A 24,521-nucleotide genomic window follows, 5' to 3' on the forward strand; every position below is an offset into this window, starting at 1 on the left:
TTAAAAAATCATTTAGTTAATATGCTATTGCTCAAACAACTAGCTAAAAAAGAAAACGAAAAAGGGTTTCTTGTGTATTCAGTCTACTGGGATATTAACTAGCCCGTAACAGTGAGAATAAGGCAAGATTACTGCTTTGTTTAACTTGCAGAACTATTCATTAATTTTATTTACAAAAGTTAAATAATTTCATTAATTTGGGGAATATAGTACTACCCAAACTGTCTTATTTACAAAATAGAATATTGCTATTTCATTATCATAAAACAAACAATGGGTAAGTCAAATGTATATTTAAAGATTTGTTTTAAATTAGATTTTGAGATTAAGTTTGTGGGCAAGGAATAACATGAACACTCTGAATTCTTCAGCAGAAAAATATTTAGTCAATCCCAATTATACTGACGGATACTTAGCGGAAGCTATAATAATTATAATCAGAAACTGCTCTGGGCCAGTGTTTTCCAAAATTCCATGAGACACTCCAGTAAAAGGGGTTCTCAATTCAAACACATTTGGAAAATATTGGTTCAATAATGCCAACATGACAATGTGCACCGGGAATCTTAGGCAAGGGCTATAGCCTGCGAAGTTTCCCAAAAGCATATGACTAGGAAACCTGTTATTTGCCAAACAATTTTCACCATATCCAGGAACAAACTCTATGAGATGCTGCTCTATAAGAAATAATAAAGTTCACATTTTTTTTCCTTTACAAAGTTTGCTGGTTTTGCTTCACCTTTCTTGATATCTCATTTACAGGATGTCCCCAAGTCCTATACTTTCTACTACACCATAAAATACACACACACACACAGACCCAGAAATACACATACAACATATATAGTATTTACATAAACATAAACATATATATAACTCATCAATCTGTCTGTCTGTCTGTCCGTCCGTCCATCCCTCCGTCCGTCCATCCATCCATCCTTCTGAACTATATCTGAAGTCAACATTTACCCTGCCTGAGCAGTGCCTCAGAATCCAGTTGTCTTCTCTTACCATCATGTCCAAATCAAAAGTTGTAACATATAGTGCCTCCAAATGAGCTGTTACAGAGCAAAGCATCTAATAAATTAAGATGACTTGGTTGATAAAGTCGGTAAGTAGTCAGGTACATATGAATTTGAAAAAAAACAGGCTGAGCTGTCTTAATCTAAAGAAGTAGAGCACACATAGCATTGCGGCACAAAGGCAGATGAAGTGTGAGGGAATATATTCTATTCTGCTGCCCCAATAGCCATTCTATGTAAGCATCTATTTACCTGGCTTACATGTAAGTCCAGTAATAGATTTTGATCTAAGAAAAGCATTGCTACTTTACTTAAGGTATTATTTTATTTTCACTGTTCTTTCTTTTCCTTTCCAACTCAAAATAAAGAAAAATATACAAAGGAAATGGGCAAATTTTACAGAAAAATGACCAGTTTTTTAAATGTAATAATCTCAGTGTGGACTGTGACATAGAATCATGCAATTTATGAGCTGAAAGTGCTCTTACTAATTACCTAGTGCAGTACTCCCATTTATGGTGGAAATTTTAAAAGGGGGGATGGGGTGGTAAAGGAGCTCAAAGTCACACAAACTGGTGGCAAATCAAGGCTTAGAACCTGTCTTTAAACTTTTGTCCTTTAAGTGTTCCAGTTCACTGGGGTGCCTCCCATGATTTTTGTTTGTTTCTTTTGTCTTGCTTTTGAGAACTGTCATACATTTCAGAAAAAAAATGATACACAAATATTTACATACATAGATGTTTAGAGAGATTACAAGATACCAGCAACATTCACTTTATTTTCTACCAGAATGTATTCACATTCATCTGTTGATTTTAAAGTTTTGAAAATACATGAATAATCTATGTAAGCTGAATAAAAATACAAAACCCAACAAAACAACAAAGTAATGATTTTTGTGGGTATACTAGATTTCCCCTTCAATAAAGCACATTATAATGCCTAAGGAAGAGTAAGTCTTTACATGCCAATATTCATAAGGGGTGGTAATTTTGTAGCACAGCACTTTGCAGAACTCTGAATAGTGGGCACTGACAAAAGGATAAAAATTCAATTTATTTAATTAGGGAAAAAATTGTGGAGAACTTGAACTTCTTTGTACTAATTTAGAAAATCCCTAAACTCTTGAAATTGCTACATGAACTCTTAAACAAGAAGTCAGAATGAAAATTTTCCCTTTAAGTGAGTAACAGATAAAGTGAAACAGATTCTTTTAAATTATTTTTCAGACAAGCAACGCCAGGTTGGGTCTTAATAATGTTTTACAAAGCGTCCAACTACTAAAGATTGATTTTTAGCAGATAATCTTTACAAATCACATAGTGCAGAATATGATCAGAATCAAGCAACGCCAGGTTGGGTCTTAATAATGTTTTACAAAGCGTCCAACTACTAAAGATTGATTTTTAGCAGATAATCTTTACAAATCACATAGTGCAGAATATGATCAGAATACTTAAGATATATAATAGTAATAATGTTATATTTATAAAATGAATAAAATATAGATATTTAAGTTTCTATTTTCTTAAACAGAATTAACAAAAGGGTATCCACTTTACATATAATTCTATACAATGTATATATAAGTCAAAATAAGAATATTGTGGCTTTCCATTTATTTATGGATTAAATAAATTCATTACATGAAGGAGATATTCAATACGTAAAGATAATCTTAACTTCTACCCTAACAAGAAAAAGTTGAACAAACTGAAAATCAATTACTTTTTTAATACGAATTAGACAACTGAGGTTGCAGGGCAAACCACCATCCAAAAATCTGGAGAAAGACAAACCCAGAGAGTCACAACTGAGATGTGGTTACCTGGGGTAGAGGCCACTGGAGCCAAAAACTGATAGGAACACTCAAATGGGAATTTTAATGAACTGCTGGGGACTTAATGTAGACTAGCATGAGAGTGAGAAACTCCTGAAGGCCACAGTCTCAGGGAGTCTTCATCCTTTCCTACAGTTTATGTTCAGGAACCACACCAGATTTTCATGGTAAAGATCCAAGAAAGAGCTTCTCCTGATTCTGGCAGGGGGAGAGTCATCATTGTGAAATATGCCCTGGTCCTTCTCCATAACAAAGGCCTACTCTCTAGGAAAGAAGTTAACCCTATCCCACGTAGGTTATGGATATTGCTCATGTTTCAACCTCCTCCACCATTCTTGTTTCACCTAAGAGGGGAAAAAAAAGGTACACCACCAGAGAAATACTTGTAGAAGTCACAGTCCCCAAGGTACAGGTCAGCTAAAAGACTAAGATTTAGTCATAAAAATCGAGAATGCTTTCCTCCCACATCATATCACCACACCAACAGGACTCCAGTATTATAACAGTGGATTGCAGTTGAAAGAGCTGAATGATGCAGACTCTCTCTGAGGAGAATTTAGGAAAGCCAAAAGTTAACAGCAGAGACAAAAGCAAGGACAGCAGGAGGGAATCTGAAGCCTCTGACACCTACAGCTACAACAAGCATTAAATATAGCACAATTCTTACCTAAATGCACGTCTTCACACTAAAAGTCTATTTTCTTCAGTTCCTATCACCTGATACATGTCCGGCTTTCAACAGAAAATTACAAGGCATTCCAGAAAGCAAGCAGTAAAATGTAGTTTTAAGAGTAGAAGCAAGCATCAAAACCATACTCAAATATGACACAGATGTTCAAATCATCAGACAGGGTAAAGTAATTATGATTAATATATTAAGGATGCTAAAGGAAAAAGTAGATTATATGCAAGAACAGATGGGCAATGTAAGTAGAGACAGGGAAACTGCAGGAAAGAATAAAAATGAAATGCTAGAAATCAAAAGCACTGTAACAGAAATATAGAATACCTTTTATGGGCTCATTAGTAGACTAAATACAGTCAATGAAATAGTCAGTAAGCTTAAAAACAGGTCAACAAAAAAATGATATAAACTGAAACAGAGATAAAAGAATGAAAAAAAAGAACAGAATATCCAAGAACTGTAAGACAATTTCAAAAAGTATATATATATATATATATATATAATTATATATACTTATAATATATATAATTATATATATAATTCGAATACCAGAAGAAAAAGAAAACAGAGTAGAAAAAATATTTGAAGTAATAATTATCAAGAATTTTCTAAAAATAAGGCCAGTCACATAATTCAGATATTCAGGAAGCCTAGAGAACACCATACCAGAAGCCCAACCGACATATCCCTAGGCATGGCATATTAAAAACTACAGAAAACTCAAGTCAAATAGAAAATGCTGAAAGAAGCCAGAGGGTAAAAAAATATCTTACATACCCAGATACAAGGTATGATTTACAGTGGTCATCAGAAGCCATGTAAACAAAAAGAGAATGGAGGGAAATATTTAAAGTGTTGAAAGAAAGAAAGCTACCAGTCTAGAATTCTATATTCAATGAAATTATCTTTCAATAGTGAAGGAGAAATGAAGACTTTTTCAGGCAAAAAAGACATAACAGACAAGAAGACATAATCCTAAGCCTGTATGCAACTAACAAGCATGTCAAAATACACGAGGCAAAACTGATAGAACTGAAAGGTGAATAAGACGAATGCATTATTAGAGTTGGAGGCTTCAATACCCTGCTTTCTGTAACTGATAGATCAAGTAGGCAGAAAATCAGAAAGGATATAGTTGTCCTGAATAGCATTATCAATAAACTTGATTAATTGGCATTTATAGAATCTTCCATCCAACACCTGCATGATACATATTCTTCTCAACTTCACATGGACCATTCAGAGACAGACCACATTCTGTGCCATAAAAAACACTTTAGCACATTAAGAAGAATAGAAATCATAAAAAGTATGTTCTTAAACCACAATGAAAATGAAACTAGAAATCAATAATAGAAAGATAGCAGAAAAATCCCAAAATATTGGGAGATTAATATACTTCTGAACATATGGCTCAAGAAGACAAGAAAAATTTAAAAATATTTTGAAGTACATGAAAATTAAAATACAAGTAAGCAAACTGTGTGGGATGCCACAAAAGCAGTGCTTAGAGAGGAAATTTATAGCCTTAAATGCATATATTTGAAAAGAAGGTCTAAGGTCTACAATAACCTACACTTTCATCTTAGTAAACTAGAGAAAGAAGAGCAGTTTAAGCCTACAGCAAGCAGAAGAAAAGAAATAATAAATATTAGAGCAGAAATCAATAAAATCGAAAACAATTGAGAAAATCAACAAACCAAAAAACTTGTTTTTTGAAAAAAGATGAATATATGACATGCATTTATTCATTCATTTAAAACATGTTCAAATAAGAAAATTACACATTTTAGGGAGGAACTTAACACTATACAGATGGTCAAAACAGTGAAAGCAATTCCAGTCTTTTGAATATTATATGAATGGAAATGTATCATGAGGAGTTTATGATTAGATTTCTATATACCTCTCTCCATCTCCATTCTGAATCATTTATAATATAAGCAAATACAACTATTGTAAATTATAAAATAGTAAGTTTTCTAGTTGGCATAGTCAAATATCAACATTAATAAAATTAACTTGCTTTATTTTCTTCCTTTACATTAACACGTGTGAAATAAGGCACAGAAAGCTGTGCTATTCTCTCTGTTACACTAGGATATTGGGTTTTAGACTGTTTGTAAGCCAAGATGGCTAAGCTTCAGCCAATGATTTTGTACAAAAGATGTTTCTCTTCTTTTCTCATATTGTCCCTGAAACATTATGAATGGGCAGAATGCCAAGCCTACTAATGGATCTTTTCAAAATTTATGCCCTTCTTTTTCAATTTCCTATCTAAGAATATGTCGATATGAAAAGGCAGGGTAAGAGGGCAGGAGAATGGGCTGAAGAAGAGTCATTCAAAAACTGTGTCATTACACCGAGGCAGTATGCCTAACAAATCCTAGATACGCAACATACACGAATCTTAATGCTTCACAGACCAGACTAGAAAACTGACGGTCAATGAATTTATTATTAGTGGCAGTCTCCTACTACTGATTACATTATTTATCCAAATGGTCATCAGATACTGTCAACTCTACCTCTTTCACATTGTTTAGATTTGTCCCATAATTTTCATCTAGTCCTCAACAACTTTAGGTGCACATCGTCAGTTATCCGCATTATTGCAATAACCCTCCACTGTCCACCTCTCTCAACATTCCTTCTCAATCTTCTCATGTACTTTGTGTTCCTAGCTTGTGATAGTTAGTTTTATGGTCAGCTGGCTAGGTAAGAGTACCTAGTTATTCAATAAAACATTATTCTAGGTGTTGCTATGACCTATTCTGTTGATGTAGTTAATATATTCAATCAGTTGACTTTCAGTAAAGGATATTACCCCCCAAAATATGGGTGGGCTTCATCCAATCAGTTGAAAGGCCTTAAGGGCAAAAAACGAGGTTTCCAAGAGAAGAAATTCTGCTTCAAGACTGCAGCATTAACTCCTATTTGACTTTCCAGCCAGCCAGTTTGCAATACATATTTCAGACTTGCCGTTCCTCATAATCACATGGGGCTAAATAAATGCTAGTTGCTCCTATTATTGCCATCACTGTTATGGCTATCATGAACACAGAGGATTTCCTGGATTATAAAGTGTACATTTTGGAAAATCATATCAGAGAGCCAAGGGCAAAAACTACTTGTTGGATGCTTTGGGCCTAGAATAAAGGTGACAAGCTGTCAGACAGAAAAGTGAATATGTGAGCCAGAAAAGTCAGAGAAGAGCTTCTTTTAGACACTTCAGACATGAAGTTGATTAATTGAGAAAGGAAAGTAAAATTCACGCAGACAGACCAATTCAGTCCATTGGTCTCAAGAGACACATTTAGATTTCAGTCAGAGATGTGTTGTGCCAAATTATTCCATCTTTAGAACCTCACCCAGCTATGTCTATTATCTTACTAACCAGGAATTAAGGGCTGGATCAGCTAGCTTCTCTAAAGAAACACATGCCAAGCACAGGGGATATCTTAGACTAATCCCACTTCTGATTCAAACAAACTTTGAAAAAAGGAGTAACAAGCTCCTGTGAAAAGTCATGGTTTCAGCTTTTGAAAATCAGTTATTACATTCCAGGAGGGTGAAGTGACAGTGGAGGGAATCATGAACCATGCCTCCACCCCGCTGAACAAAGCCCAAAGGAGTTACCAATGGGATCAGAACATATACGACTCAGAATTACACGTGGTTTCAACTGAATTTATTACTTTTAATTTACCAGTGCTATTGTCAATGAAACAAACAACCCCCCCCCCCGTGACTGATATTAATTTGTTGCACAATATGGCACCATGGCCAGTTAATCTTTGCTGAATATTTCCCAAAACTATGAACAAATTAGAATGATTGTGAAAAGATGATCTTTTGATTCCTTTATTTCTGCCAACCAGTAGGTTAAAACAAGACAAAAAAAAATTACATAGGGATTCCAAAGACAGTGTAATGACCTGTTTTTATTCATGAAACAGCAGCAACAATTCCATTTACCTCTCTATCCATTCCCACTCCTTCCTGGTATAGTTCAGTAACTCTCACAGTGTACCTGTACATTCCTTAAAGTTAAATGAAAAATTTTTAACTTCACAAGCCATACAGAAATATATTTAGATTGTATTTCAGATAAGGCTAGAATCCCCTTTGAAACACCCCTCAGTGTCAATTCCAGCCCCACATACCCCAGAGATAACCAATCTTAATAGTTTATATGTAACCTTTCTACAAATTTATTTAGGTAACAATGGAAAATATTTGGTATTTTTTGTTTATATTATTGCTTTATAACATATGTACAATTCTGCAACTTGCTTTTTATTAAGCTATAAACAATTCTAGCATACACACCTTCATTTATAGAGGTTAAAAGATTAGCAGAAATAATCCTGTGCAAGCATCAGGTTCTAGGCCTGCCCTATCAAATAACAGCCATGAAATTTTGACTCTGTCACTAATCTCACTATCCTAATTTTTAAATAATCTTCCTCATTTCTGTCTTTCACAGGGTATATGTCAAAATTAAATGAAGTAATCTCTGTGTGTGCTTTGAAAGCTGTACTGTTTAATATATACATAAAATATTATTCTTAAATATTATCTAGAAAATAATCAGGTAGTGCTATTCTAATAGCATATACTATAAGTATTTAACTTAAAACTTTAAGAGGTGTCACAATAATATTTCTATATTGAAATTTTTAGCTAATAGCATAGTTATCCCTAAATGTGAATTTTTTTTTTGGAAACATTGACATATTATGTCAACAAAGGATTAATCATAAGAAAATATATTTACATGCTAATTCAAGTTATTAAATTGATTGTTTACAAATCAAATTCCACTTTTACATCCATGAGCTTCTATGCTCAATCCTAGAGTAAATGAACCACAGCCCAAGTGCATGAAAACAATGAGAATGACTATATCAGAAGAGGTTATAAAACTATGACATTTAAAAATATTTAAAAATTCACCCCAAATCTCTTACATGTGATGTTCAGAAGAATTATTTTGGTAAAAATAACTTTATGAATGATTTCAGTTTTAATTACAATTCTTTTAAGAAAAATGTTCTCTATGAGATACACATCTGATGTACATTTTAAGTAAATTAAAACATTAGGATTCTTAGAGAAAATGGTTAAAAAAATTCCTAGTCACTAAGTTAAGGTACAATATCGTGTGGTTGGTTATAGATCTAATATGTTATTGGGCATATTGATTTCACTTTTCACCAGAATAATTAAATGTCAAATGAAAAGAGTGCTCTACAAAGTCCCTCTTTTCTAAGTTTTTTCATGAATAGGATCATCAATAACAAACTATATCAACTTCACCTTAAAAATCTCTATGTATTTTATGTATTTGATTACCTTTCATCATGAATTATTCACTTTTTTTTTTTGCTCTGGGTTGGTAGAAGGTTTTTGGCAAGTGACTTATGTTTATGAATCTTCTCAATTTCCTTTATTTGAAACACATTACCTCATACTGTTTCTTCAGATTCTCCAAGCTTGACTGGATACCCAGTTTTCACTTCTCAACATTAAAATGAGAAGGAACCATGGGAAAGTCCTGACATACATACATAAGTAGAAAATATTACACAAAGCCATTACTTTGGGGGTTAGATCAATGTGATCATAGTAAGATAACTCGGAGATGAGTTAAGACCCTGAAATACAAGACAGAGTGCTTCACAAATACATTCATGTCTGAGAAGGAAGGTGGGGCACATGGAACATGTACCTAATGTCTTCCTTGTAGATGCCAAGAGAGAATGAAAACAGTAAGAATATTTGGAGTCAGTTTAGTTCAATTCCAAATTATAAATTTGACTAAACATACACATTTAATGAATTAGTGGAATAAAGTCAATTAAAAAACTCCGATTGTGTAAATCAGAACAATTAGTTATATGACAGCTTTTGGACCTGTTTTAATGTCCTAGTTTGTGACACATTTTTTTAAACAGAGAAATTTGGATCACTGGCACCTCAAAAATACTGGTTTTCACTCATAGGAAAAAGTAGTAACACAATGATAATGCTCCAACTAGGTAGACATAAATGGAAGAAATGAGAATTATGAATATCCATTTTATAAATTAGGTGGACAGCAGAAAAAGCAATGGAATCAGAAGACCACAAGGTCCAAGCTCTAGCGTCAACAAAGTGAAACATTTTGGACATAGTTTTTTCAAATGTAAAATGAGGGTGTTGAACTGTATCTCCAACGTTCTTTATAACCTATGATACTTAGGGGGAAAATTTCGTAACTACAGCAGCTTTACAAACCTATTATTTGAGTGCCAAAAATGGTAAGCTGGAAAATTTTCAGTGGCTTGTGGCCTATTTGTTGTCAATTCCTTTTTTGATTTTTGCAACATCTTTTTTTTTTTTTTTTTTTGGTCTGGTTATAGAAGTACCATGTTCGCTGTAGACAATATGGAAAACACAGACAAATCCAAGCAAAAACCAAAAAAAAAAAAAAAAAAAAAAAAAAAAGTCACTACCCAAAGACTACCTGAGCTGTTAACATACATGTTTCCAAATATATATTGTTGTATAAGTTACTAGAATTTACAGAGTCCAATGGTTTTCAAATTTGTATTTTTATGATCAGATTTTTTTTTCTAAACAAAGTCTCACATGGAACCTTAATGTGTACAACACATAAAACTGAAACTACTCTGATTGAAGTAGTGATGAAGAGCCTGGGGCTTTTCTTACATGGTTGTCAACACACTCCTATGGAATCCTATACTTTAAGAAGTACTGTCTTAAAACTAATGACTTAACCTATTTTCTAATGTTGGACATTTAAATTGCTTTATTTTTGCTATCATAAATATCATTCAGTTCTTTGTGTACATTCATGGTTATTTTCCGTGGACCAATTCTTGCAGGTGAAACTTCTAGGCCAAATGGTTTTAAGGCACTCATTGTCATGCCAAGCAACTTTGACACTGTCTCTCCCCAAACCATTTGCCATAGGAGTCATCCATTTTCTATTCTGCTATTTAATGGTAACTAACCCCAATTGTAGCATTCGAATCAGAATCTATTCCTGACATATTTCTTCATCTTTTCTTTCTCTTACTTATGATGCCAAATAGGTTAGTATGAAGGCTAAATAAATGTCCTCCTTGAAGCACCAATACTTCCTTCCTGTTAAATGCCATTGGGTGCCTACTGGATGAGCCTTTTGTTGTCTTTGGACAATGATCTGTCAAGCAGTCAGCTTCTATAAGAAGGTGGCTAATCAAAAGCAGATAGTCCCCTTTGGGGGGAATACCTTTGTTACTTGGCACTTTTAGTGAGACAAAGAAATGAAAAGGGCAGAAGAGAATTCCAGGCAAGGGTAATCAGACAACATTAGAGGAACTTGGCATAGTTCAGTGCTATAAATGATGAACATAAAAAAGTGGTTAGAGATGGGGCCAGAGGCAAATGCAAATTGCCCACAAGTTATATAAGGGGGTAAAACTTTGTGGGTGGAAACTGTAATAAATGTAAGAGTGAATGTCCAACTGAACAATGAGATCACTTGGACTCAGGAAGGGGAACATCACACACTGGGGCCTATCATGGGGAGGGGGGAGGGAGGAGGGATTGCATTGGGAGTTATACCTGATATAAATGATGAATTGATGGGTGCTGATGAGTTAATGGGTGTAGCACACCAACATGGCACAAGTATACATATGTAACAAACCTGCACATTATGCACATGTACCCTAGAACTTAAAGTATAAAAAAAAAAAAAAAAAAAAAAAAGAGAGAATGTCCATTCTAAAGAGAACAGTCAGTATAGCCAATCGCCACCATGTGAGGGAATATCTTCTAGTTTCCAAAGCCATGAAAGGTTTCAATTTTTAAATTAATGATGGTACAAAATTAAAAAAAAAAAACAACAACCAGTGCAAACTCGACCAAACACATATGTGAGCTGCATTTTGCTAACAGCCTGTCTCACTTTACAATCTTAGTACTAGGGAGTTAGGGAAAGCACAGCTCATGAAAGCCTGTGTATACTAAACTCAGGGGTTTGAACTTTATCTTGAGAACTGTAGGGACTCATTAAAAAGACTTGACACTGATTAACATCTTAGAAGGGTCACTCTGGCAGCTGTATTGGAGTCAAGTCTGAAAGGGAGCTATGTAAGAAGGGCTTAAATCAAAGCAGTGAAGGAGGCATGGAAAGAAGGAGACAGAGTTGAAAGAGGTTAAAAAGTCATATGGTTTACTAAATTACACAGTTGAAACCTGAACCCAGGTCTCCTATCTTATATTGCTTGATATTCTTATAACTAACTATACCAATATTGCAAGATGTCTTTTGAGTGGAATGCTATTTATTTTGCAAGTCATAAGATACAGGAGATGTTCTTCACAAACATTAGCTTGAAATACCAGGATTTTTTCCTATAGCTATCATGTAGTGTAGGTAAACCTTGCACTAAAAGAAACTCCAGGAAAGAGGATATATAGAGAAATCCTGATGAGATACACAGTGGGCATATACATTGACTGTGAATAAAGTCCCTCATACTTCATTTGGCTTTCTATGCCAGTTTGCAACTAAACAACAGATAAGCAGATTGATATGGTTTGAACGATGGTGACCCTCTCAAATTCATGTTGAAGCTTAATCCCCAATGAGGTGATATTAAGAGGTGGGGCCTTTTGGGAGAAGTAATTAAGTCATGAGGGCTCTGCCCTCATGACTTAGAAGGGTGGTCTTGGGATGCCATCTGAAGTAGGCTACAGTGGTCAGAGTGTGGGCTCCAGTGCAGGGGCCTGGGCAGAATGTCAGATATTTAGCTTCCTGTGGTATACTGATGAGCAGAACTCTTCTACTGCATACCTCAGTTTTGCCTAAGGAGACATGTGCAAGAACTTTCTTCAAAATCGTGGCACCATTAATAAACAAAAGGAAAGAATATTCAGAGAGAAGAATTATAAGACATTCAGGAAACATGCAGGAAGTGCATGATGTAGTATCAGGAATAGAGGATTACAAGCATTTCATTCCTTGGTGTAAAATATCAGACGTAGTATCAGAGATCTGCATATTGCAAAACACAATTAGAAATTGGGTTTCCACCTGTGTTGGGGCAATATACATCAGTAGTAACCTTGGTGAAACCTCATTTCGGAAAGGCATCCTGTACTGATGGGAAACTTCTCAATCATTTGGAGACTGGTGTTTTAGCCCAGGTCTTCCGGGCTACTCAAAAATGTGTACATCTGATTTTTCAATTTCTTTTGAATTTCAATCTCTTCTACACTCTCAATTTGCCACATTGTTTTTCGATGAAGTTGTAAAGCAGATGGTAGCTGCCTTTGAAAGAAGAGCATGTAAGCTGTATGGTCCAGAAACAAATATACCTCAGGAGTTAATGCTTCATGAAGTTCATCATGCATAAAGGGAAAAAACAACTGGTGTCACTGACTTTTAACTTTAGTTTGTTCACTTTAGCAAGCATTTTTATGTTTTCAGAAGTCAGAAAGCATTTGTTAAACCCAGCTTTGGTTATAAACTTGCACCACTGAAAACTTGCACATAGAATATAGATTCACTTATACAGACATTATCATGTTCTGCATTTACAATAATGGGATGCCATCACTATTGCTAGAATAGTGACATCATTCTTCTGAGCAGAAATTGAAACTGTAAATTTAAATCTTTTAATTATAACCTTACCTGAAAGAGGTTAATTAAGATATTCACACAGTATGTATTAAAGCAACCATATCACACTTAAGTTATTAAATTCAGACTATTTGTAACTTATTGTGATAGGGCCTGCCATATGGCTTAGGGTATCTGAGTAATCATCGTATATTTAAAGTAAAAACTTTGACTTAAAAACAATGTTAATGAAGGTTCTCTGGCACTTTTGATATTTTAAAAATTGTTTTGCGAGTAGTAGATAATTCAGTGCCATAGTGTGGTTAGCCCCCAGATAAACAGTGAATTTTTTTTTAAGTTTTATTTTTAGTATTTCTGGTGATTGATCCAGAGCTTTAGGCTACATTTCTAGTAGTTTGCCACTTTCTCCTACGTATTCTGGCTGCTCTGTCAATATGCCAATTGTGTGTCAAATTTTGTCTACAACAGCAGGCAACAGATGAAGATAAGTTGGTTGATATGTATCCAGCACTATGCATCCCTATTTTTCAATTTATTGTGTGTATTCACTCTCAATAATGTGTTTCAAATTGATATATATATAAAATATATGTACTATACATAATACATAAAATATATACACTATATAATATATAGCACATATAAAATATATACTATATATAATATATAATATATAAAAATATAAAATATATAATATATAAAATATAATACACATATATCTTTTTTTTTTTTTTTTAGAGATTGAGTTTTGCTCTGCTGCCTAGGTGGAGTGGAGTGGCGTGATCTTGGCTCACTGCAACCTCTGCCTCCCAGGTTCAAGCAATTCTCCTGCCTCAGCCTCCCAAGTAGCTGGGACTACAGGCACATGCCACCACGCCCAGCTGATTTCTTTTGTATTTTAGTAGAGACAGGGTTTCACCATGTTGCCCAGGCTGGTCTCAAACTCCTGAGCTCAGGTAATCCACCTGCCTCAGCCTCCTGAAGTGCTAGGATTACAGGCATGAGCCACCACACCTGGCCTCAAACTGATTGTTTTTAAAAAACAACACAAAGACTTAAGTAGTAACTTAATAATGTTAACTTATTTATTTTTTGTACAGTTAAAAAAGGGGCCGGAGAAAACTAGTTTAGGACTTTTTTTGCGCTGCTGCCTTCCATCATGGGAAGACATAGCATTTGTCCTTTTTAACCTTGTGAGGATGCAGCAAGAAAGCCCTCATGAGACACAATGCCAGAACCTTGATCTTAGACTTCTCAGCCTTCAGAACTACAGAAGTAAATTTCTATTTATCTATAAATGACCCAGACTATGGTGTTTTATTATTGCAGTAAAAATGGACTAAGACAGATATCACTATTTAATGATATCTGTCTTATTTTATCACTTTTTGATATATTGATATATTTAGATATATCAATTTTGATATATCTAATATCAAAATAAAAGATTTTTCACTTTTGATAAATATTGATATATTTAGTAAAGAAAAGTCTTTCTTACTATATTTCTACCTCAAAAATTCTATGACTAAAATTAATTTATGTTTCGAGATCATCTGCATTGTGGTTAAACTCTGCATAGTTAGTGGGAGTGAAGACTACTGCTTCAATTTGGTTAATACATTTTTTTAGTTCAATAATTAACTGAGCCAGACAACAAGTCAAATGGAAAGTGAAGTCATTAGGTGGGGTGAGGTGATGTGAAACCTCTGAGTGTTTTCTCTCTTAACCTCTGGATGGGAGCTTGACTCCATTTGTCTGACTGGTAAATTGATGAGCTTATAAAAGAGCATTTGTTGAACAGCTCTGTAAATAATAAAATCTACTACTACTACCTGCTTGAAAATGATGTGTTTTTCTTTATTAAACAAAATATTAAATGCTTTATTAAACAAGATATTGTTTTCTTTATTAAACATGATATTAAATGAAAATGCTGTATTTTTCTTAAACAAGATATTAAATTATTTTTGCAAAAACATCAAAAAATGTATAGCTATCCTAAAGTTTCTGTACTAGACAATCATACTGGTACAGACAGAAAAAAAAATTCCCAGATTGTAACATTTAGAAATGTGTTACATACTTATAAATTTGTAACAAGGTAGCTAAACAACGATTCTGACTATACTGCTTACAGTGAAGGTGTCAATATTCACTTCATGGTAATGATTTTAAACTTTCAACCAATGTTGTCTTATGGTTTCTTATTTGTAAATGGACACAGGAGTATGATGGTGCTAAACATATGCTATAGTTCTAACTATCAGCTGGAATAGGTCAGGTTATATACAGTAACTAATACCCCAACATCTCAGTGGATTGAAATGACAAAGCTTTAATTTTTCATTCTGTTGTATGTCCATCGTGGGCAGCCTGAGAGCTCCACTAGGTGCTGTCTTCTTACTCCAGGATCCAGGACGACAGGGCAGCCACCAACTTTGCCAGTTGCTATGGCAGAAAAAAGTTCTCTGGCTCAGAAGTCACACATGTCACTTTTAATCAAAACTTGCTGGCAAGAACTAATATACTCTTACTCAAAGATAGCTGTGAAGTGCAATTTCATCATGTGCCCAGAAGGCAGAGAGCTGGAAATATTTGGTGAACAGAACTAATGACTATCACAGTTACCCAAATAATTGCTCTATTATGGTTTCACATATCTTTGTTTTCTCTGCCTGACTAAACTATGAAATCAGAATCTACAACTTGAAAGGTTCCCAACAAATTCTTTTGATTCACTGATTCTACATAGATAGATGAGTTCAATATAAAGTGTGATTTAAGTAAATTAATTATGTCCTCTTAGAACTTTCCTCCAATACTAAATATATAGATGCTCCTTCACTTATGATGGGTTACATCCTAATAAAACCATCACAAATTGAAAATGTTCTAAGCAAAAAATTATAACACGATTCTGTTATAAGCAACAAATTCTAACAAGATTCTGTTATAAGCAACAGAAAACACACAAAGACACTAGGTTAGGTATATTAAATAGGAAACGGCAACTTATAAGGAAAAGGAATTTCTTTGTTAAAGTTCTGGATCCTGGGAAGTCTAAGGTTGAGGGGCCACATCTGGAGAGACCATTCTTATGGGTGAAGCCTCTGTAGAATCCTGAGATTGTTCAGGGCATCACATGGCAAGAGGGCAGAGCATGCCAGCTCAGATTTCTCTTCTTCTTATAAAGCCATCATCCTCATTCCCATGATAACCCACTAATGCATTAATCCATGAATGACGAATCCATTAATAAACGAATGGATTAATCCCTTCATGAGGGTAAAGTCCTCACAAACCAATCACCTCTTAAAGGTCCCACCTCTTAATATTGACACATTTGGGATTAAATGTCATCGTGGATTTTGGAAGAAACAAGTATTGAAACCATATCATCTACCAAACATCATGGCTTAGCCTAACCTATCTTAGACATGCTCAGAGCACTTTCAGTACAGTATTCAATAAAATACATGAGTTATTCAACACTTCATCATTAAAATAGGCTCTGTGTTAGATGATTTGGCTCAGCATCTTGAGAAAGTATTGTATCACATATCGCTAGTCCAGGAAAAGACCAAAATTCAAATTCAAGGTAGAGTTTCTACTGAATGTATATTGCTTTTGTACCATCATGAAGTCAAAAAATCCTAAGTCAAACCATTGTAAATCAGGGACTGTCTGTATTTAAATCCAGTTCTGGGATCATACTAAAATTGAGTTAAGAGACCAGGAAGGAATCACCTGGGTATCAAATCCAGGTATAATCAACAAAATAGTTATTCAACTGTATTCATTTTTCCACAAATGCTACAATGCATTAAAGAATCATGCATGTAAATCTGACACCACAATAATCCTTTTCTTTACTTTCATTGTATTTGCTGTGTAAATCTACACATTAGGAACCATCCACACATTGCTGAAGACAAACAGCCACTTACGCTGTCTGTGCTCACTTTAAAATCATGGTCATAAATCCAAAATGTCTAGGACTCTCCAATCTTTATCTCCATACCTCACTTATCGCAGGAATTCTAGATTCATATATAACTTGGTATCTCTGCTGTGATGTCTGTTAAGTTTCTAAAACCTAACCTAGCCAAAACAGAGCCATCTATTTTTACAACCTGCAAAGCTGTTTCTTTCTCAGTTCTTCCCATGTCTGAAAGCTGCGCCATTTACCCAGTTTGTCAAGCTAAAACATAGGAATCCTTCTGATTCCTCTCTCTCCCTTATTCTAAATCAAACCTACTAGCAAGTCTTGGGAACTTTACTGCTAAAACATATGCATGATCTAAGAATTCTTCACTAGGTCCTCTATTAGCCTACTCTAAGACCGACTTCCACTTGGACTACTGTTAAAACCTCCTAACTGATCTGTCTGTGATCACAAACTCCCTACTTCCAAATCCATTTTCAACACAGTGATAACTCCCTACTTCCAAATCCATGTTACACATACTTTTAATAGCAATCTTTTAAAAACAAATATCAGTCAATGTCATTGCCCTTAAAATTTACCCATATACTTTGAATAAAATTTAAAGACCATTGACCCTCGAGGCTTATTTCATTGATACATACATCACATACCACTCCCTCTCATCCCCACTACATATTTCTACTCCTTCAATACAATGGATTTGCTCGCCCAAGGACCTTTGCATTACCTTTCTTTCCATCTTTGCAGGAAGTCTGCTTGTCATTTAGGCTCAGCTTAAATGCCAATTTCCTGACCATTCCATATAAAAAGGAACCACCTCATTACTATCTTTTGCATCACCTTAATTATCTGCATAATTCTTTATTATTTTATAGTGTGTCCATGTTTATTTATTCTTTTTCACTTGTATCACACCACTAAAACATAATCTCAGCTGTTTTGCTCACCACCATGTTTTCTCTCTTCTGTGCCTAAGTCACTGTCTGGCTCACATTAGGTACTCAGCAAATATTTGTTGAAAAGATGCTTATGATTTCAAAATACACAAAGTACATGGCATGAGCAGGGAAGGTGCAAAAGTTACATAACACAACACTTGATATTTTGTAATTATTCTGGAATTTCAGATTACAAAAATCATCAGATTATAAGCTATCAAACATAACAAAGACAAATGCTTTTGTAGTGTAATTTTTCCACAAGTAATTAATCTGACTTGGAAGACATTTACATTCAAACCTAGACAGTTGGGTACTGGAAAAGGAAAACAAAATGAACAAGAGCTAGAGTTGAGGCATTTACCAATATTGAACATTTATCATGTGCCTGGCATAATATAATTGTCATCTGTTTAATTTTAACGAGGTAGGTATTGCTATTCCCATTTTATAAATTATAATATTGAAGCATAGACTCATTAAGTAGCTTGCTCACATAGTGGTGGGTCCTGACACAGGAGCAGCAGCATCTATAACTAGAAAAGTCGTGATAACTCAGGAATAAAAGGTGTAATGGCCACGTGGAACAACAGAAAAAAAAGAGCCCGTATAACCAAGACAATCCTAAGCAAAAAGAACAAGGCTGGAGGCATCACGCTACCTGACTGCTAACTATACTACAAGGCTACAGTAACCAAAACAGCATGGTACTGGCACCAAAAGAGATATATAAACCAATGGAATAGAACAGAGGCCGCAGAAATAACACCACACATCTACAACTATGTGATTTGTGACAAACTTAACAAAAACAAGCAAGGGGGAAAGGATGCCCTATTTAATAAATGGAGCTGGGAAAACTGGATAGCCATATGCAGAAAACTGAAACTGAACCCCTTCCTTACACTTTATACCAAAATCAATTCAAGATGGATTAAAAGACTTAAACGTCAAACCTAAATCTAAAAAAACTCTAGAAGAAAATCTAGGCAATACCATTTAGGACGTAGGCAAAGACTTTATGACTAAAACACCAAAAGCAATTGCAACAAAAGCCAAAATTAACAAATGGGATCTAATTAAACTAAAGAGCTTCTGGACAGCAAAATAAACTATCATCGGAGTGAACAGGCAACCCACAGAATGGGAGAAAATTTTTGCAATCTATCCATCTGACAAAGGTCTAATATCCAGAATCTAAAAGGAACTTAAACAAATTTACAAGAAAAAAACAACTCCATCAAAAAGTAGGCAAAGGATATGAACAGCTACTTCTCAAAAGAAGACATTTATGTGGCCAACACACATAGGAAAAAAAGCGCATCATCACTGGTCATTAGAGAAATACAAATCAAAACCACAATGAGATACCATCTCACGCCAGTAAGCATGGCGATCATTAAAAAGACAGGAAACAACAGATGCTGGAGAGTATGTGGAGTAATAGGAATGCTTTTACACTGTTGGTGGGAGTGTAAATTAGTTCAAACATTGTGGAAGACAGTGTGGTGATTCCTCAAGGATCTAGAACCAGAAATACCATTTGACCCAGCAATCCCATTACTGGGTATATACCCAAAGGATTATAAATCATTCTACTATAAAGACACATGCACATGTACGTTTACTGCAACTCTATTTACAATAGCAAAGACTTGGAACCAACCCAAATGCCCATCAATGATAGAATGGATAAAGAAAATGTGGCACTTATACACCATGGAATACTATGCAGCCATAAAAAAGAAGGAGTTAATGTCCTTTGCAGGGACATGGATGAAGCTGGAAACCATCATTTTCAGCAAACTAACACAGGAACAAAAAATCAAACACTGCATGTTCTGACTCATAAGTGGGAGTTAAGCAATGAGAACACATAAACACTGGGAGGGGAACATCACATACCACGGCCTGTTGGGCGGTGGGGGGAAAGAGAAGGGAGACCATTAGGACAAATACCTAATGCATATGGAGCATAACACCTAGATGACAGGTTGATGAGTGTGACAAACCACCATGGCACATGTATACCCATGTAACAAACCTGCATGTTCTGAACATGTACCCCAGAACTTAAAGTATAATACATAATAATTTAAAAAAAGGTGTAACAACAAGGGAACACCCCACACTAACAGAAGTGTAGTATCTCATTATTTTCTGTAAAGATCACACCATGTCTGAGATATAAACAGGATTTGGTGGGGGGCATGAGTTTAATGGAACACTGGAAAATTATATGCATTAAGTGAAAAGCAAATCCAACTAAGAGACTGACGTGTGACAACAATATTATACTGCAAGAATGTTACAAACTTAGGCTCTTTTAGCTTGCAGAAGAAAAAACACAGAGTATAAAATGGTCTTCAAGTTAAATATAATTATATCTAATTTAGTGATAGAGTTCTAATTGTAGGTCTTAATGTGAAAATCAAATTATCCTGAAAAATTCCTTAGGAAAATACTATAGTCCAGCATATTATGCAAATTTAAATTGGTCCAGCACCCCAGGATTAACAGGTTTCCTCCTATTTTGGGATTTATGGCTATTTGTTTTCCATGAAGCAGTAGAAAATGTTACATGGTTGCCTTGTGTTTAGTTGCATGTACAGGTTTATCTTAAAATGCAGTGCTCACATAATAGAAAGATAGTGGGAATTCAAACAGCTAGGGAAAGGAGATATATGTTTTCCATTTTATTTCCACTCCTGGGCATATGCTGGACTAGAATGCCCAGCACTATTTAAATTGTTCTCTTTCCTCTCTCTCCTTCCCTCCCCCTTTTTTATGTAGGCGAGGGGAACAGAGAGAATATGATGCATTTGTACACATTTTATGTACTCAACATGACTCTATTTTATATGAGTGACTTTAATGTAGATTTATCTGATATAATACAGAAGGCAAAACTGTGATGAAAGAGTAGACATTACCAGATAAAATGGGCTCTCATTTAAAGTAATATGCCTTTTTGTCCCACAAAGCACTTATGTAATGGTTACGTGCCATATATTATTATTTTGGATTAGATAATAAATACATTCCATTCCAATATTATAACAATACTTTTGTGAAACAAGTAGACAAAACAAAAGAAAACAAAAAAAAATGACTTTATTCTATTTTAGATTGACATTATTTCCTTTATTGCTTGTAATTCAAATGGGAGTATAATTAGTAATAAATTTAGGATTCTTAGAGTATATAATAATCTATGATATTCCAAACATTCAGAATGAGTTACTGAATTCAATTCCCTATCATTGTAAATTATTTGAAATGTAGGACAGGATTACAATAATTTTCAAGTTTCAAAAGATGCCAAAAGGCAGCAAGCAATTAAGTAAAATAATATAAATATCAGGAGAAATAAGAATTTTCAAAATTTCAGGTAACTTCAACCAACAAAAAATTTCAATCAGGTTCACGGTGACCGTGAAAGACAATCCAGGAATGCATTTTAGTTAGTAGGTGATTAAATGGGCTAAATAAAACCCCTTCTGTCTTCGAATATATGGCAAAACCGTCTTTACTGAAAACACAAAAATTAGCTGGGCATGGTGGCGAGCACCTGTAATCCCAGCTACTCAGGAGGCTGAGGCAGGAGAATCGCTTGAACCCAGGAGGCAGAGAGTGCAGTGAGCCGAGATCTTGCCATTGCACTCCAGCCTGGGCAACAGAGTGAGAATCTGTCTCAAACATATATATATATATTTTTCCCCAAAGAAATGAATAAATCACACAATTTGTTTCAAGATGATGCAGGGGGAAGGTCATTCAGAGCATATAACCTATCGTAATGAGTTTAGACTAAGTACAATGGGAAGGCACTGGAATACTCTAGGAAACGGATGGCAAGTCTGGAGACATAGGGAAAAGTATAAAGATATAATTCAATTTGTGTTTTCAGAAGTTCACTATGTGGAAAACAGTTTAGAGGTCAGAGAAGTGGAAATGGGGAAAAAAGGGAGTAGGTTGCAGTCATGCATGCAAAAGGATCATAGCTTAGACTAGGTTAGTGGTAGCAGAAATAGAAAACATGAGATTGAATTCTAAGATATTTTAGAAGCATAAAGTATGAGACTGACAAATGAAGTAGAGTTAGGGGTGAGAGAAAAGAAGAAGCTAAAGATAACTCTTAAATTTCAGGCTTTAGTTGCTGTATAGTCCAGTGGTCCCCAACCTCTGGTCCATGGCCTATTAGGAACCAGGCTGAATGGCAGTAGGTGAGTGGTGGGTGAGTAAGCAAGCTTCATCTATATTTACAGCTGCCTCTCATCACTCACATTACCACCTGAGCTCCACCTCCTGTTAGATGAGCAGCGGCATTAGATTCTCATAGGAGCACAAACCCTATTGTGAACTGTGCATGTGAGGGATCTAGGTTGTGTTCTCCTTATGAGAATCTAATGCCTGATAATCTCTGTCTCCCAGCATCCCCAAATGGGACCATCCAGTTAAAGGAAAATAAGCTCAGGACTCCCACTGATTCTATGTTATGGCGAGTTGTATAATTATTTCATTATATATTACAATGTAATAAATAAAGAAATAAAATGCACAATAAACGTAATGTGCTTGAATCATCCCCAGGCCATCCCCCCACCCACCCCAGGTCCATGGAATAATTGTCTTCCACAAAACCAGTCCCTGGTGCCAAAAAGGTTGGGGACCTCTAGTACAGATGTAGTACCATTTTCCAAAAAGGGGAAGATTCTGCTGAGTTAGATCAACTTAATATTTTCTTTCCTGTATTATACAAAAGGTCCATTTGTTACTTCATTTACTTGGTAATTATTGAATATCTACTATGTGTTAGGTTATGCTAGTTTATAATATTTTATTTTTTGTAACTGTCTATTTTTACTGAATTCCCAATTTCAGGTTATTTTTTGAACTCTATCAAATGTAATATATTTTCTCACCTAGAGTTACTTATCTGTGCATCCATCCTTGGTTAATGAAAAACAGTAACAACTTTTTTCTTTGTTATTTGTGCCTCCCTCTAGTATTCATTTTAATTGGGCATTCTAGATGTACTTGGAACTATTACACCATGTGGCCTCATTATCACACTGTACACCAATTATTTATTGGTGTGTTTCTGAAATTACATCCTATCCTCCTTAAGGGAAAGCACCTGGTCTCTTTCATTTGGTGCTATAGTCCCAGCATAGGACACAGTGCTTGGCACATAGTAGGTACATCATTGCTATATTAAGGTGGAGATAAAAGGCAGAGGCCTATAACCATTGTCTAAGGATAATGTGTAATGTCAAATTTTCATTACTATGACGGGTTTGTTTTCCTCTTCTGGAAGTTATTGGTGTATGTTCCTGACAGGTTAAATGGAAGACTCCAAAAATATACTTGAGACCTGACAGACCATCTTATTACTCAGTGAAAACACTGAGATTTTCATCTGCCTTATTTGACCACATAGCAGTTGAGAACAGATAAAATGTTCTCCAACAGTTTCTATGTTTTATATTGTGCCATTTATTGCTTAACCCAAAATAAACCTCAATAAATAGAAAATTATCATTTTCATGATTTCCTTGAAATGGGATATATAGGTCCATTTGGTTTTATATTAATATCTCATTACTTCATTGGTTTGCTAAATTGATTTGTTCAATTCATATCTTATTCTCTAAAGTTGGGAAATTTCTAGAACATCATATATCATGGTCCTAGGGAAAATACTCTTTAAAATCAGCACTATATCCATAACAGAATGTGTCAGTGAAAAAGTTGATTTTCTCTGTATTCCATAAGGAGAATATCATATATCCCCAAGTAAGAGAAACCCCATGCCTTCAGATCACAATCAAAACACATGTTCAGAGAAAATATTCCCTGTGGTTGGAGCAAACAAGAACCTCTATGACAAGGAAGGTTTTCAGAGGCTACTATACACCTTCCTGAGTAACCCTTCTTAGAGCACAATTTGAAGAAAGCTTGCTGATAAATTACTTATAGGTGCATTAAGTTCAATAGTGAAATAAATGAAATGATGTAAAATGATACAGTATTAATGCATCACAATCTACATATTTGAGTATATAAATATAGCAGCATGGAAAAGGGAGCTTTTCCAGTCTTTTGAGAAGTCAATCCCCATGACTGGTTTTGTTTATCCATCTTTTGTCGTAGGCTGATTTCTAAATTAAGAGAGATGATTTATTTTGGTAAAGACCAAGTTTACCAAATAGCTTTCAACAACCGATGAGGCTTCCCAGATCTCTGGTAGTAAGAGGATAGCAACCTCGAATGTTTCTCAATTCATCCCTGCTGTTCCTTCCAATCACATTCGCTATTACACCAATTACAGTCACTATTCTTCAGATAACTCTTCCTGGATTACTACTAGAGTATCCTCCTATCTTTACTGCCAACCCATAAACTTTCCTTCCATCCAATATATGGTTTCCAGGA

General features: G+C 34.9%; 1 protein-coding gene and 1 pseudogene across 2 annotated transcripts in view; one reads left to right on the top strand and one right to left on the bottom strand.

The window, feature by feature from the left end:
• XRCC4 (X-ray repair cross complementing 4) overlaps window positions 1-24,521 on the bottom strand; it is a 305,636-nt gene that overhangs the window by 71,509 nt on the left and 209,606 nt on the right. The gene's annotated exons all lie outside the window — the stretch shown is intronic.
• LOC104679909 lies at window positions 12,325-12,963 on the top strand (annotated as a pseudogene).

The sequence above is a fragment of the Rhinopithecus roxellana genome, chromosome 3 (assembly GCF_007565055.1).
Source record: "Rhinopithecus roxellana isolate Shanxi Qingling chromosome 3, ASM756505v1, whole genome shotgun sequence".
Taxonomy (NCBI): Eukaryota; Metazoa; Chordata; class Mammalia; order Primates; family Cercopithecidae; genus Rhinopithecus; species Rhinopithecus roxellana.